Source organism: Mesocricetus auratus, unplaced genomic scaffold, assembly GCF_017639785.1.
Source record: "Mesocricetus auratus isolate SY011 unplaced genomic scaffold, BCM_Maur_2.0 Super-Scaffold_15014, whole genome shotgun sequence".
Lineage (NCBI taxonomy): Eukaryota > Metazoa > Chordata > Mammalia > Rodentia > Cricetidae > Mesocricetus > Mesocricetus auratus.
In genome coordinates, this window is record NW_024429186.1 from 36,958,051 (window position 1) to 36,972,016 (window position 13,966).

At 49.4% G+C, this 13,966-nt stretch overlaps 1 long non-coding RNA gene across 1 annotated transcript; it reads left to right on the forward strand.

The window, feature by feature from the left end:
- Positions 1–6,770: 6,770 nt before the first annotated feature.
- LOC121139469 lies at positions 6,771–8,702 on the forward strand. Its single transcript, XR_005876424.1, has 2 exons — positions 6,771–6,888; positions 8,641–8,702. It is a non-coding gene; the product is annotated as an uncharacterized LOC121139469 (long non-coding RNA).
- Positions 8,703–13,966: the final 5,264 nt, after the last annotated feature.

Sequence of the window (13,966 nt, forward strand, 5' to 3'; positions counted from 1 at the left end):
GGTAAACTCAGAGTTTTCTCATGAAGATAGGATGGTTTTGTACTAAGGGAAGGCCATTTCCCTGGAGTGCATTGACGTTTTCCCAGAGGATGTTGCATTTAGCTGAGATGTTCAGGGAAAACTAGGGTGTTTATGCCAGGTATAAGGAGCAAGAGAAAGGGTCTATGGCAAGGTTGGACCCATCATTTTTCAGGAGCTTTTTAGTACTTCTTCAAGAACTTTTGCTTACATGTTTAAGTAGACCTGGGCCTTCTCTTCTGCAAGGAGAGAAGTCTCTGGAAGAGCATGCTACTGGCTTTGGAACTCTGCCAAGATATTTGACTACATCAAACATTAAGACTTGCTTTAGGCCAGTAGCCCACTCGACATACTGCCCAAGAGCATAGCCAGGGTTCCCACTGAACAGAATTCACATTCCCTAAGAGCTTTCCACCCTCTGTTTTTAAGTCCCTAGAACTCAGGGGCATTGTGCAATATACTCATGCCTACCATGGAAAGCCAGTTCAGGTGTTTGAAAAACTGGCTCACAATTCCCCAATGTCTAAGCCTCCCCACTTCTATGCATTATCCCCAGAATCTGTGGGTGGACTATTAACCCTCCTGGCCCTCCCCTGTATTCTATGGCTCACCGTGATTTAAGCTCAGTTCTTGAATACCCCTCCTCCTGGGCTATGAGATCCCTAGAGGGGAACTATACTAATGTACTTTTTTGTTTGTTTGTTTGTTTGAATTAGGCTCTTACTATTTATCTCTGGATATCCTGAAACTCACTATATAGACCAGGCTGGCTTCACTCACAGAGATCCACTTACCTCTGCCTCCCAAGTGCTGGGATTAAAGGCGTGCGCCGCCTCACCCGGCTAGCACTTTTGAATGGGCAATCTTTCCTAATATTTATTCCACAGACATATGAGGTGATCAAGGAATGCTTTTTAGGTGGATGCATCCTTGAGAGAATGATGGTTGAGTGGCTGTATTTTGCCTAGTCTGACAAATAACATCAACAGGAAACCTCACCTTCATCATGACTGGTGATGATAAAATGGCCAGGCCTAAGAATCCCCACTGGTCCCAACCAGTGTAGAAAGAGATTTCTTCTTCCAAGAAGCTGCTTGGACTCAATCATTTCCATTTAAAATCTGACTGACACACAATGGGAATCCAAGGCAAAGAAACTTGTTTATTTTTTTTCCAAGAGGATTTCTTCACTTCAGAGAACCCCAAAATACTAAAGATGTCAGCATCAGGCCACCCCTCTGATGTCCAGACCGTAGTCTTCTTGCATAGGTGGAGCCTAGCCAGTTGGTTTCTGTGCTGGGGAATACCAGCCTTGGTGTTGGCCTGCCTTTCCTGGATTAGGTCTGAGAGGATGAGTAAAAAATTCCAGGAGCAGACTTGATCTCAGTGACAGTAGCTGCTTGATATCGTCTGAGAAAATGGAAACCTTGGCCTTCTGATGTGTACAATGACAGGCACAAGAGGAATTTTCCAATACAACCAGGGAGTGGATTTTTCAAGGACAGGCTGACCAAGAAAAGCTACCACTTGACCACGCTCCAGAATTAGGTGATGTGGCACCCCCTGGAGTAGACGAGGTGACTGGCTACATCAGGAGGGAAGCTGTGCTCCCTCTACTTTCTGGTGTGTCTGGTGATCTGCCACCAACTGGATTAGTGACTTCAAGACAGCTGGATCATCTCAGTGCCATTTCCTGGTGGTGAGAAGAGACATGATGTTGATTCTGTTTGGGAAGAGGGTGGCGGTGAAGAGCCGCTGAAAGCTAGATGGCTCTCTGAAATCTGTGACAGAAATGGTATGCACAGGGCCCATCTACACTGCAGCCGATTTCACAGTGGCCCAACTGTACCCCTTCATGAACTCATTCATTATTCCATATGCTTTCTGGGCTCTACGCTATGGCTGACCCTGTCCTATGAACTAGACAAAGGCGGATTGTCCCCTGCCCTGATTGGTTCTCCCTAGTCCCCTTCATCATGCTCTGTAGAGGGAGACTGGACATTGTTTTCCTCAGCCCCCTTCTTTCTCACAGCCATGGCAGATTTTCCAGAGGTCTCAGAAATAGACTCGTGAAAAGATCTGGGAGAAGGGATGAATCACACTCACATTTGAAAACCCACCGAGGAGCTGTCAGGGTTTGCAACTGTCCTCTTCGAACCCCTGGAAATATACTTAAGATTCCTTGGAGATGCTCGTTAATGGCTGGGAGAAAACATGGCTTGGGTCTGATGAATTCCCAGTGTCAGGTCAAATTCTCAAAACCTTCCAGGACTCTTACCATAGATCCACCTTAGTGATGCTGATGATGTTGGCATGGAGTCCATAGTGGGAAGGGCTGGAGAATGCAAGGAAAGATGTGGGACAAAAAGCAGGGGCCACATCTGCTAGTCCCTCACATAATCTTCCTTTAATGATTTCCCCCACTGATTTTAGAAAATGCATGCTCATGGGATGAAACTGGAAAAATAGAGCTATCACTTCTAAAGAAACAAAAGTAAAGCAGAAACCCAGAGACGGTAGTGTGACCATTTGCAATGGGCTTTTGTTTTTGTTTTTTGTACATGATACTTTCCTTAAAAACTGTTCTGTTCTGTGAATGGTACTTCACAATTCACTTCCCCCTTTAATGATATGTTACAAGAACATTTTCCCACCAGGTTAAGCTTTGTTTCTGATAGAGTTTTAATGACTACCTAGTATTCCATCTCACAGATGTTTAATTTAGCTAACACCATATACTTGTGTCTGTTTTTGGTTTGTGTATCTTTTTCTTTGCCACTATAAATTACATGATGTAGACATTGGGGAGACTGACTCAGGCTGCTCTGTTGTTGTGGTCATAAGTTACTTATTTCTTGCTCAGAAGCCACTGGTCTCTTTGGAGGCCAGAGACCCTTCACAGCCCTTTCTCAGAACAGAAGGACAGATTTAATCTATTCAAGCTAGACACCGCCAGAATGTGCTTATAAACCCACAGAAAGACCCACCAATGTAGAAAGACAGTGGACTCAATTCAGCACAACTCTATTCATAGAGGTGTTAGTTCAGACAAGACTGGTCCCCTTGACTGATCTCCTCAAGCCCTGGCTGTCTCTTTAGCAGGAAATATAAACTCGGTATTAGGTAGCAATGGAAGCAGAAAGAAGCAACTGTAATCATGGGTTGTGAAATGAAGCATTTTTGTTGTTTCAGATTTTCAATGTCGGGGTTAGAGATAGCTCAGCAGTTAAGAGCACTGACTGCTCTCCCAGAGGACGCAGGTTCAATTCCCAACATCGACATGGCAGCTCACAACTGTCTGTAATTCCAAGATCTGGCATACATGCAGGAAAAATGCCATGCGCAGAAAATAAAAATAAATTATGATAAAAAGATTTTTACTGTCTCTTCTGCTCCATCAGAGGAGACAATCAGAAGATGGTTAGAATAAAAGATCCAGGCTCACAAGTGACTCACCTAGGCAGAGAGGGGAAGGCATGGCTTCCAGAACTGGATGAACTCACACCAGTGAATTTGGAGCAAAATCTAGGCTGTTGGTCTCCAATGAAGCTTACCTGCAAGAAATCTAGCTGCACCTGGGATGAGCCTCAGTGCGACTCCTGTGTTTGGATTTTTGATGGTTTGGCTCAGTGCAAGCCAGAGAAGTGTGCTCTCTAGTGGAGGGGCAAGCACTGTGTGGCGGAGGCCTTAGAGGTCACCTCCTGCTCTGTGGTCCTCTCCTTCCCTACTCTGTTCATATCTTTAGCAAGATGTTGGATGAAACCACTAAGAAGAAATTCTGCTTTACGAGGCAAAATCCAGACCCCTTTGGTCCCTTGCTGAGGCATGGAAGCTTGTAGAAGAGATGGTGAGAGGAAGGCTTAAAGGAGGGGATGATCTAAGGAGACTGGCATGGAATGTATACAATGGCAGAATGCAGAGGTGCAGGCGAGGAAGACATGGTGGTGTGTGCATGCGCACACGCATTGCTCACTCAGTTTAATGGAGTTCTGAGAGAGGAAACCGTGGGCTCAACTGCTCATGAAAAGTCACGGGGCGGGCTCTCCAAAGCAAGTGGGGGTGGAAGAGCCAGAGGATCACAAGCTTCCCTTTAGGCCAACATTTTTGTCTTGACTCCAAACGGTCTTCTCTTCTCCACTGCTCTCATATGTCATCAGACACCCCCGCCCAGACTGACAGTCCCGTATACACAAACCCAGCGCCCGAGAGAGCCGTTCCTTTCCCAAGCCGCTGAGGGTCTTCTGGGGGTTGGGAAGGATTCATTCTGAGCAGATCCGGAGCTGGCTGAAGAGCTCAGCTGTCTCATCTCCTGGGAAAGATTTACTGTGACAGAACATGGCTGCCTCAGGCAGCCCCACCCACCACCCCCATCTCCTCTTCTAAGCCTGAGGCTGGGGTTGGGAAGTTTATAGAGAGGCTGGGAAAGGATCAATATTCCTGTCCTGAGAAACAAGAAAGAACTGTTCAGAGACAGAGGAAGCCTCTCTTCTTGCCCATAATTGGACAGTGATGCTATGATCAAGCCAGACGGGAGAAATTCCTACCTTCAACCAGCCCAGGTGCACAGGACTTCCCACTTGGCCTGTGCCTGGCTGCCAAACATTTACACCCAGGATGTGAAGTCCCTTTCTGTCCCATTAGATGTCCTCTTTCCCTCTCTACTGAGTTCAGGGACAGGCTCTAACTGATTTCTACTGTAGCTTTCTCTACTGCAGGGATGAGCTAGCTTCTGTCTGCAGCTCTGATCCTTCAGTGTGACATCTTCAAAGCAATGAGAGGCTGATGGGTCCTTGAGAGCCACCTGGACAGCTGACCTTGGCAGTGCTCTGTTTGGGGGCATTAGATATACTACTGCCTTATTTAGTGCCACAGGATGGGCACTTGTCTTCCTTCCTTATAGATAAGTCTGTTGATATCCAGGGAGGTTCATAAACTTGCCCAAGATCACAGGTAAAGAATGGTGGAATGAGAATTGGAGTCTGGCAGCCTGGTTTTGTGCTGTAGGTAGGGAAAAAAATGGTTCCAGTTTTGTGAAGCCTTGGTGCTGGCTCAGCTCTGATCTCGGTTGATGACAATATTCTATCTTGTTCCTTCTCTGGACACTACCTGGGCTGCTCACCTTCTCGGCTACCACCAGGATGCACTGTTTTTACATAAACCCCTTCTCCATCCCACCATTACATAAACCCCATCTCTAGCCCACCGTAGACTCATCATGAAGGGCATGACCAGGATCTCACATGATGACAGCAGCCTTCCTCAACTCCGCATTCACACAGATCCCAGGGAAGTGCCTGGACGGGAAGTGTCCCAGTGTGCCTTGCTGCAGGAGGCCAATGCTGACATGTCGAGTACCCTCATTTCTACAGTGAGGCAGCAATAACAAACACAGCGGTTTGTGATGGCTGAGGGAACCTATGTAAGGCACTTAGAGCTGTGCCTGGCACATTGCACATGCTTAGTGAGGGCCAGCAGCCCTTGATATTGTTATAGTTGTCCTTATTACCCCTATGCTTGCAGACAGGAGACCCTTGTGGTGAAGTCTCATTATGCAGCCCTGACCTGCCTTGAACTCACTAGGTAGACCATGCTGCTTCAAACTTTGACACTCTTCCTGCCTCTGCCTCCCAAATACTGGGATTGCAAGCACACCTGGCTCGTTTTTCCCTTCCCTCCTTTCCCTTCCTTTTTGCAGTGCTGGGTTTAGAAACTTAGGGCCTTGTGCATAATAGATACGCTTTCTACCTCTGGGTTATATTTCTAGCCATAGTGTTCTGTTTTAAAACTGGGGTACAGATCTTTAAAGCATCTTAGGCCGTTTTGTACTTATCCTGTGACAGATTCATTCGCCCCCCCCACACCTCTATATCTCACATCAGCAGTGCAATTGAGCCTGCCATCCTTCTATAGGGTCTCCTGGTGATGAAGAGTTTTGGTATTTTGGGTTATTCCTTCACTTCCGACACTGAGGAATATAGTCTGGTCCCTCGGATATAGAGGCCGTCAGAGAAAAAGGGGAGCTGCCCTTGACCATCAGAATGTTACTTGTCTCCTGTGCCTGTGCCCGTCTTCACACGGTCTAGGCACTAAGGCAGTGCCCATGGCTCCGCCCCTTCAGCAGGCTCCAGTGGTGATGAGAGAGAAGGCAAGTGACAAGTTGGCAGGGGCCATGCAGACGACTGAATCATCACTTCATATGCTACTAACTCAGACCTGCAACTCCGATAGTGGCTTTGGGTCTCTAAAGACCTTAGAACCAGAGCCCTCTCCAACAGCAGGAATCCACCATCCCTCAGCAACAGGATGAGCAATACTGATATGGCTGGTTTAGGAGCCACCATGCTGCTGCCCCACTTGCCAAGGCCTGCCACTGGCATATGCCCGGGGAAGAGGTGTATTAGACCCTGTAGGCCCCTGGAGCAGACATGCTATTGGCTATCCATAGGATCTCTGATTATGATATTATAGTGGTTTCTGGGGAAGTGTCCATGTCGTGGGGGGGGGGATTTGATGGGATTTGTTTGCTAATGGAGAAGCAGAGGGGCAGCCTTCCCACCTCTTCACTGGTAGACAAGCATGAAGCAAAGCCAAAAGTCAGGATTTCCCCAGACTCTAGGTGTGGCTGCTGTTCAGCACATTCACCATCCCTAGCAGATCATCATGTTTCCCCTGCTTCTGAGTCTTATTCCCACTGTCTCTACGTGTGATGTCAGACTATGAGGAATCTGACCCATTTTCCTGTGGCTGCCTTCACCAAACAGACTCCTCAATGGGGAAGGGTGCTGTGGTTCTGTCTCCAGACATAGACCAGCAAGAATCAGAGTTGGGATGTGCTTAAACAGGAAGGAGATGGGAGGGGGTCATGGTGAGGTGAGTGTGGTGGTGCCTTGGAAAGCAACGAGGGAAGGAGGGTGGCCTCCTCAGGTGGGGGTCGTCACCTCATGAACACTTCAAAGGGCTTGGCCCAGTTGCCAGGAGAAGGCATTGAAGATGGACATTCAAAAGATTTCTCCCCACTTCTGCCCCATGGCCAAATCACAGTGGATCTGGATAGCCTGGGGCAGTTAGCTACAACAAGAGGGCATTCTAGGATGTGAATCTTATACAAAGGATACAGCAAGACACAGGTCTAACTCCAGCTAAGTAGTCAAGTGAATCAACACTTAGGATTCCAGGTAGATCTACTGAGACTCCTGTGGGAGCCTAGACGAGAAATTCTAGTCTGTTCATCAGTCTTGGCAGGTAATAAACAGGCCTCAACCCCAGGCACACAAAAACCATAAGCTGAGGTCCTGGGATAGGTCACCTTAAGCCCTGCAGGGGAGGTGACTGGGAACACCCAGGCATGCCAGCAAGCAAGAGGGAATTACAGGTGTGATTTGAAGTGTGGCTGGACCGGTTTCAAGCCTGTGACCTGCCCATGGAAAACTGGTTCCATTTTTAACAACTGTCAGCTTGGTCCCACTTGAGTTCAGAGAGGCAGGCTGGCTAGACAGAGTTTGGGGAGAGCTGTCATTCCTGTTGATCAGCTAAAGCCTCCCCAGAAGCTGATAGACAGGGGTGTTCCTTATGCTTTGCTGGAAGAACAGGCTGAAGGCTGAGGTCTATGTAAGTCTTCAAAATCAGCACCATGGCAGGCACCTTAATCAGTCCTGTAGTAACCTGTGTGGGATGGACAGGCGAGAATATGAGGTATGATGGGTAGAGGTGGAAAGGGAGGTTTTGAAACAGAATACAACATTCACCATGAACATAGACCTTAGTGCCTATGGAAGTGTGTGTGTGTGTGTGTGTATGTGTGTGTGTGTGTATGTGTGTGTGTGGCTTGTGCTGTGTGTGTGTATGTGTGTGTGTATATGCATGTATGTGTGTGTGTATGTGTGTGTATGTGTGTGTGTGGCTTGTGCTGTGTGCGTGTATGTGTGTATGTGTGTGTGTGCGTGTATGTGCGTGTATGTGTGTGTATGTGTGTGTATGTGTGTGTATGTGTGTGTATGTGTGTGTATGTGTGTGAATATGTGTGCGTGTATGTGTGTGTGCGTGTATGTGTGTGTATGTGTGTATGTGTGTGTGAATATGTGTGTGTATGTGTGTGTGTGAATATGTGTGCGTGTGTGTATGTGTGTGTGAATATGTGTGTGTATGTGTGTGTGTGAATATGTGTGCGTGTGTGTATGTGTGTGTGAATATGTGTGTGTATGTGTGCGTGTATGTGTGTGTGAATATGTGTGTATGTGTATGTGTGTGTGTATGTGTGTATGTGTGTGAATATGTGTGCGTGTATGTGTATGTGTGTGTATGTGTGTGTGTGAATATGTGTGCGTGTATGTGTGTGTGAATATGTGTGTATGTGTATGTGTGTGTGTATGTGTGTGTATGTGTGTGAATATGTGTGCGTGTATGTGTATGTGTGTGTATGTGTGTGTGTGAATATGTGTGCGTGTATGTGTGTGTGTGTGTGGCTTGTGCTGTGTGTGTGTGTGTGTGTGTGTGGCTTTGCTGTGTGTGTGTGTGTGACTTAAAGAGCTAAGCAAAAAGGAAAAACTGGGGAAAAGAAAAAACAAACAAAACCAACAAAAACCCAAAACTAACCCCAGCCTTTTCTCCCCCTGTAACCATTAGGAAGAAAATGAAGTCTAAATTGTGTTCAGGGTTTCTGGGACAGAGGAAGAGATGCAAGAATGGAAAAAACAGGCCGTAAAGATGCCAGGACTCCTTAAGCAGAAACATCTGTTGAAGTCATAAGACTCGGGGCCAGTCGGGCTCCTAACAAACCCAGGAAGAGGAGGGTCTGCAGTGGTCAGGATGCCCCCTGTGTCCAGTGCAGACCCCTGGGACAGCATACGTGCACGAAGAGGGGATACCTTCTCTCCAGAGCTCCTCCAGGCCTGGCTCCTGGCAGGAGAGGAAAGATTAGGGAGGAGCCTGGGGCCTCCAAGGGCAGGGATGTGACAGCAGTTTTGACTGTGTATTTATCTAAAGCTTTAACTTTCTGGGGTAGCCTGGAGAGCCACATGTCTCAGCTTCTACAGCTAAAGAGGAGGTGGTGGTAGGATGGGAGGGAGGGGGAGCTCCCCAGTGCCTTGGAGCTCTGCTTGAGTTTTGCATATTGCAGCCCGTTCTACTATTTGTACCTTCGCTCTGAGCCCACTATCTAAGGCCTGCCCCCTCTGACAACTACCAAAATGGCGTGGGGGGAGCCAATTCTCAGTCAATGTACTTTCTGTGCCGCACTCCTGCTAAGCTCACCTCACTGAACTCTCTGGCAAATGTATCTTGCTGTTGGGTAGAATATATATAAGCCTGCCTTCAGGAAGGTTCTAATATGAGTATTGCATTCCGGAAGGAAACCGAGGCCAAACACTGCTAAGGGATGCCCAGGTCACCCAGTCATATACTCCAAGGATGGTCTCTCCTCCCTCCCTCCCACAAAATTAATGTGAGTCAGCCGAGCACTGTGCAAAATCACCCCAGCATTCATGCAAACCTCAAGAGTCCCCCACACGCCTGAGGCTCATGCATCCCTCTGCTCCATCTCATCAGCCTAAGGTGTACAATTGGAACCACAACTACAGAACATGCCACCCCCCAAAGGAAAACTGGCAAGACCCCCAACTGGTGTCATGGCAACAAAATCCTCTAACTCTCAAAGAAACACAGGTAGTGAAAGAGATGAAAACCAGACCCTATTTTACTTCCTTGTGGGAAGCAGGGAAGGTTCTGGAAGACTCCATCGTGCAGGCTAGTTTTGTATCCTCTTCTAAGAATTCCTCCTCCAGCCTGGCCAGGCCTGGAACTATCATTGACACAGCTATCTGGTTTGTGTTAGTCAGCTCCATTCTTCCCATGGCCCCGGGACCCTTACTTCACATGAGTGGATATACTTGAGATGAAAGGTGACCACTGTTGGCAATGGGGCTCATGGCTAGGGAACTAAAAATACCCCAAGGAAATGCAAAAATGAAACAGCTGGAGGACAAGCTGAAGCCACAGTATCAAGATAGTGCAGGCTATTTAATGGTCCCTAAGCGATGTCTAGTCTGTTATCAATCTCGGGGTTGGGAGCTGCTAGTGTGGGACCCCTGCCTGCCTCACACCAAGTCCTTGGGATAGGTTGTAGCACATCTACTCTAAAGGGAAGGAGAGAGCCTCAGACAGAGGCCTGATTTCCCTTCTGCTACTCATTGCTGGGTGCTAAGTTGGAATCAGGGGGCTCTGCTGTGTCATAGATTTTGTGTGTCGTGTTACCTAGTGAGCACATGAAAACTCACTCCCTGATTCAGTGGGGGCCTGAGGTCCTACATGAAATAAACAGGCAGCGGGCCTGGGGGCTTGACTGCCCTCTTTAATGCTCCACCCCTACAGCCATTTGGGTTGGCGCCACTCTGCCCCTCCAGTAAAGCTTTCCCACCCCAGGATGCTAGGGTTGACCAAGAAGCCTCAGTGCACAGCTACTCACATGCTTCTCACTTGGCTGCATGTTTCCTCACAAAGGCCAGCAGGGGCCTCTTCAGTGAGGATCAGAAGACAGCCGCTCCCCTGGGGGCTGGCTCCGATAAGACTTTGATATGATTTTGGTATCTCAGCGGATAGATGTGATGAAATCTCTTTTAGATAGCCTATCCCGCAAGCAGGGGGAATTCCCCACCATTGCTCTGACCAGCAGAGGGATTAAGAGTCTGCCCCTCTAGTCTCGGTGGGAGCAGGAAACCAGGCCTTTAGAGGTCCACTGTGAGCTCAGCTCATGGGAGGCCGGGCCAGGAGGCTTTCTGAGGGTTTGAGGCTAGCCCAGGCTATATTATGAGCCCCCGTTTTGGAGAGAGAGAGAGAGAGACAAAGACAGAGAGACAGAGACAGACAGAGACAGAGAGACAGAGACAGAGGGAGTGTATTTGAGGCAAGGGGCTGTGACCAAAGTTCCTGGTTCTACTCCATTTAAGAGAAATGGAGAGAGAGAGAGAGAGAGAGAGAGAGAGAGAGAGAGAGAGAGAGAGGGAGGGAGGGAGGGAGGGAGGGAGGGAGGGAGGGAGGGAGGGAGGGAGGGAGGGAGGGAGGGAGGGACAGGGAGAGGGACAGGGAGAGGGACAGGGAGAGGGACAGGGAGAGGGAGAGGGAGAGAAGGAGAGATCTTCTGGCTTTATTTCCCTAGGGCTAGCTCTGGGTTTAAGAATCCAAATCTCTTGAGAGGACTTGGGTGGTCTACATTCCACAGTAAAGAGAGGCTAGAAGAGGCTTGGGGTCCAACTTCTCCACAGCACATGGTTAGGTTCCTAAGATAACCCAGAAAACTCCAGTCCAGGCCCAGAAGCATCTTAGCGACTCTCTTCCCTGCTTTGCTTCTCAGAAGGGTCCCTTCTGACACCCCATGTGAAGGGGCCACCTGGGTACAGGCGCCCTGCTGGATGCTGGCATGCAGCACGTGAGTGGGACTCTCTGACTGCTGGCCCTGTGGAGCTCACAGTAGAGAGAGCTGGCTTTTCATCCAGTAACTGACAGTGGGTATAAGCCATGGGTACACACTCTCTAACTGGCCTCAGGTTGTCGTCTTGGGGTTGACTTGTTTATTCAAATACTGCTTTGCTGACTTGAGTCTCTTCTGACCCCAATGTCCCTCCTCCCTCTACCCTGACACTACCCTTTTATAACCCACTGGACACCTTGGTTCAAACCAGAGCCACAAGTGGACTCATACTGGTTTAGGCATCTGGAACTCAGTAGTACAGCAACCAGGAAGGCTGTTCCATGGGAACATTGTGTTTGCCTTAGTAAGAAAATCAAATCAAGGTGCACGTGGGGGGCAAGGTTGGTTGTATGGGGGCCAGGGTGAGTAAAGATTGGGGTGCACAGGAGGACATGCTGCACCCAGGCTGTTGCTACAGGGCCTTGTGCTTTCTCGAAGCCCCTGCCTCTAGTTTTGAACAATACTGGAGCAAGGCCATCACAGCTCTGCCTGTCCACTCCAGCCTCAAAGCACTTTCCGGCTCCCCTTGGGTGATCTTCTCTTGCCTAGGCTAGGCGGTGAGGAGGCAGAGGGCAGAGTCCTGGCGGAAGGTGGCTTTGCCATGAAGACTCACTGTCTCCCAGGGAGCGGGCCTCACTGAGGATGCTTTACAGGCTGCGATGAGCTCTGCAGCAGATGAGCTGTTGTCTTGGCAACCCTAATGAAAAGCAGGCCTCAGAGAGAGCCAAGAACCCCCAGGGACTGAGTTATCTCCCCCTCTACAGCTCTGCTCGCCGCCCCACCAACAGTCTCAGATCAAACTCCCCGAATATTTATAAAATCCAGAAACAGAGAAAGTCAGTGGCCTGGCCAGGCGTCTGCCCACGTCTTTCCGGCTGCTCGGGTGACACTGTCCAACGTGGCTCATTATTCTGTTTTTCTTCTTTGCATGAGTAGGACAATGAGAGAGGGGATGGGGGTGGGGGAGGGATGTCTGCTCTGCCCTCTTAGGTTGACTTTGAGTCATGGCATTTGCGTCAAGTCAGGGGTCTCACTGCTCTGGTCCTCCCAGTGTGTCTTATTTCGTCCCATGGATTCCTGAAGCAGCCTGGTTGCTTACTTCCTCTGTGCCCACCAGCCTCTGCCTGGAGCTTTGTGGCAGTTTCTGAGGCAGAGTAATGTTGGGAAGCTGAAAATGCAGAGGACTGCAGGCAGAAGGGGCTGGTCTCACTGCCGTGGGGAGCAGGCATGGGGCTTATTCACTCTGAAGAAAAGGGCAGTCCTCACATGCAGCCAGCAGGGAATTGAAGCTGCTCTGAGAAAATCCAAGTGACCTCTGTTCATTACTTGTTTTGCCTGGTGGATATTAAAATGCAAAGAAGTTGAGAAACATACAGCGCACAGAGGGGCAGAGGCGGGGTGCAGCAGCGGGCTTTGTCCCGCTGGTAAATGGAAAGGCACCGCTCGCCCGGTTGATGAGAATGTCATGTGGTTGCCCTTTGTGACAACCTGGTCCCCTGGGGGTGGTATAGTTCCATGTAGGGAAGCAGCAAGGGGGTTGTGGACAGGTCCTAGATTGGAGAGGTTGAATGCAATTTGCGTGTCATGCCCAGCTCTGCCAGACTCAGACCTCCAGCCTGGGTGAGTTGTGAAACCTTCCTCCCCATCTTTGGAAGGTGAGGGCTAGAGCAGGTGTTCTTTAAGGTCTCTTCTGGGAGTTTTATTCAGCGAGGAGAGATCACAAGTGCTATACAAAAGCACACGAACGTCGTCCCTGGGTCAAATGTGGGTCGTGCGGGGTTACTGGCGTGGAACATGAAGAGTGAGGAGGCTTCAGAGATGTGCTGGGAACCTTTCATGGAGGAAAGCTCCAAAACGGCTTCCAGGACGAAAAGATTTAGACAGATAAGACAGCTGAGTGGGGACACAGAAGCAGGTCTGGGAGGGAGAGGCAGAGCGAGGCCGAGGCAGAGGCCAGCTTGTAAGGGCTGGGGAGGATGCTGGGAACTGTAATAAAGGCTGTCTCAGGCTGTGAGGAGCATCAGTGTGGGTAAGAAAAGGGGCTTGCTCCTCGCCTACACAGATGAACCGAACTGCTTTGAGTGACATCCACCAACCCCGGGCGAGGTGAAGGGGAACCAGGTCAGTGGGTGGAGGGTGGAACTCTTGCCCTTTAGCTCGAGTGGGTTCTGATGGCTGAGGGATCTGAACCTCCAGAGACACATGCTTTGGCCACCTCTCTGCCAAGGAGGTCAGCCAAGTAGCACAGGACAGTGGACACTGGAGTTAAGGAGTGAGAGGAGAAGAAAACAGGCTCCACTGTGTTGGGAGCCCGAGACGCTGACACCTGCTTGACACCCGTGGGACCTGCGTGGAGGCATGAGGTCATGGGCAGACACCCAGTCTTAGCCACAGGAGGCACAAGACCCCATGAGGACCCTTCTAGGAAATTCCAGAACTCCCTTCTGAGCTCCCACTGGCTGACCTCACGTCTGACAGGCTCCAGCC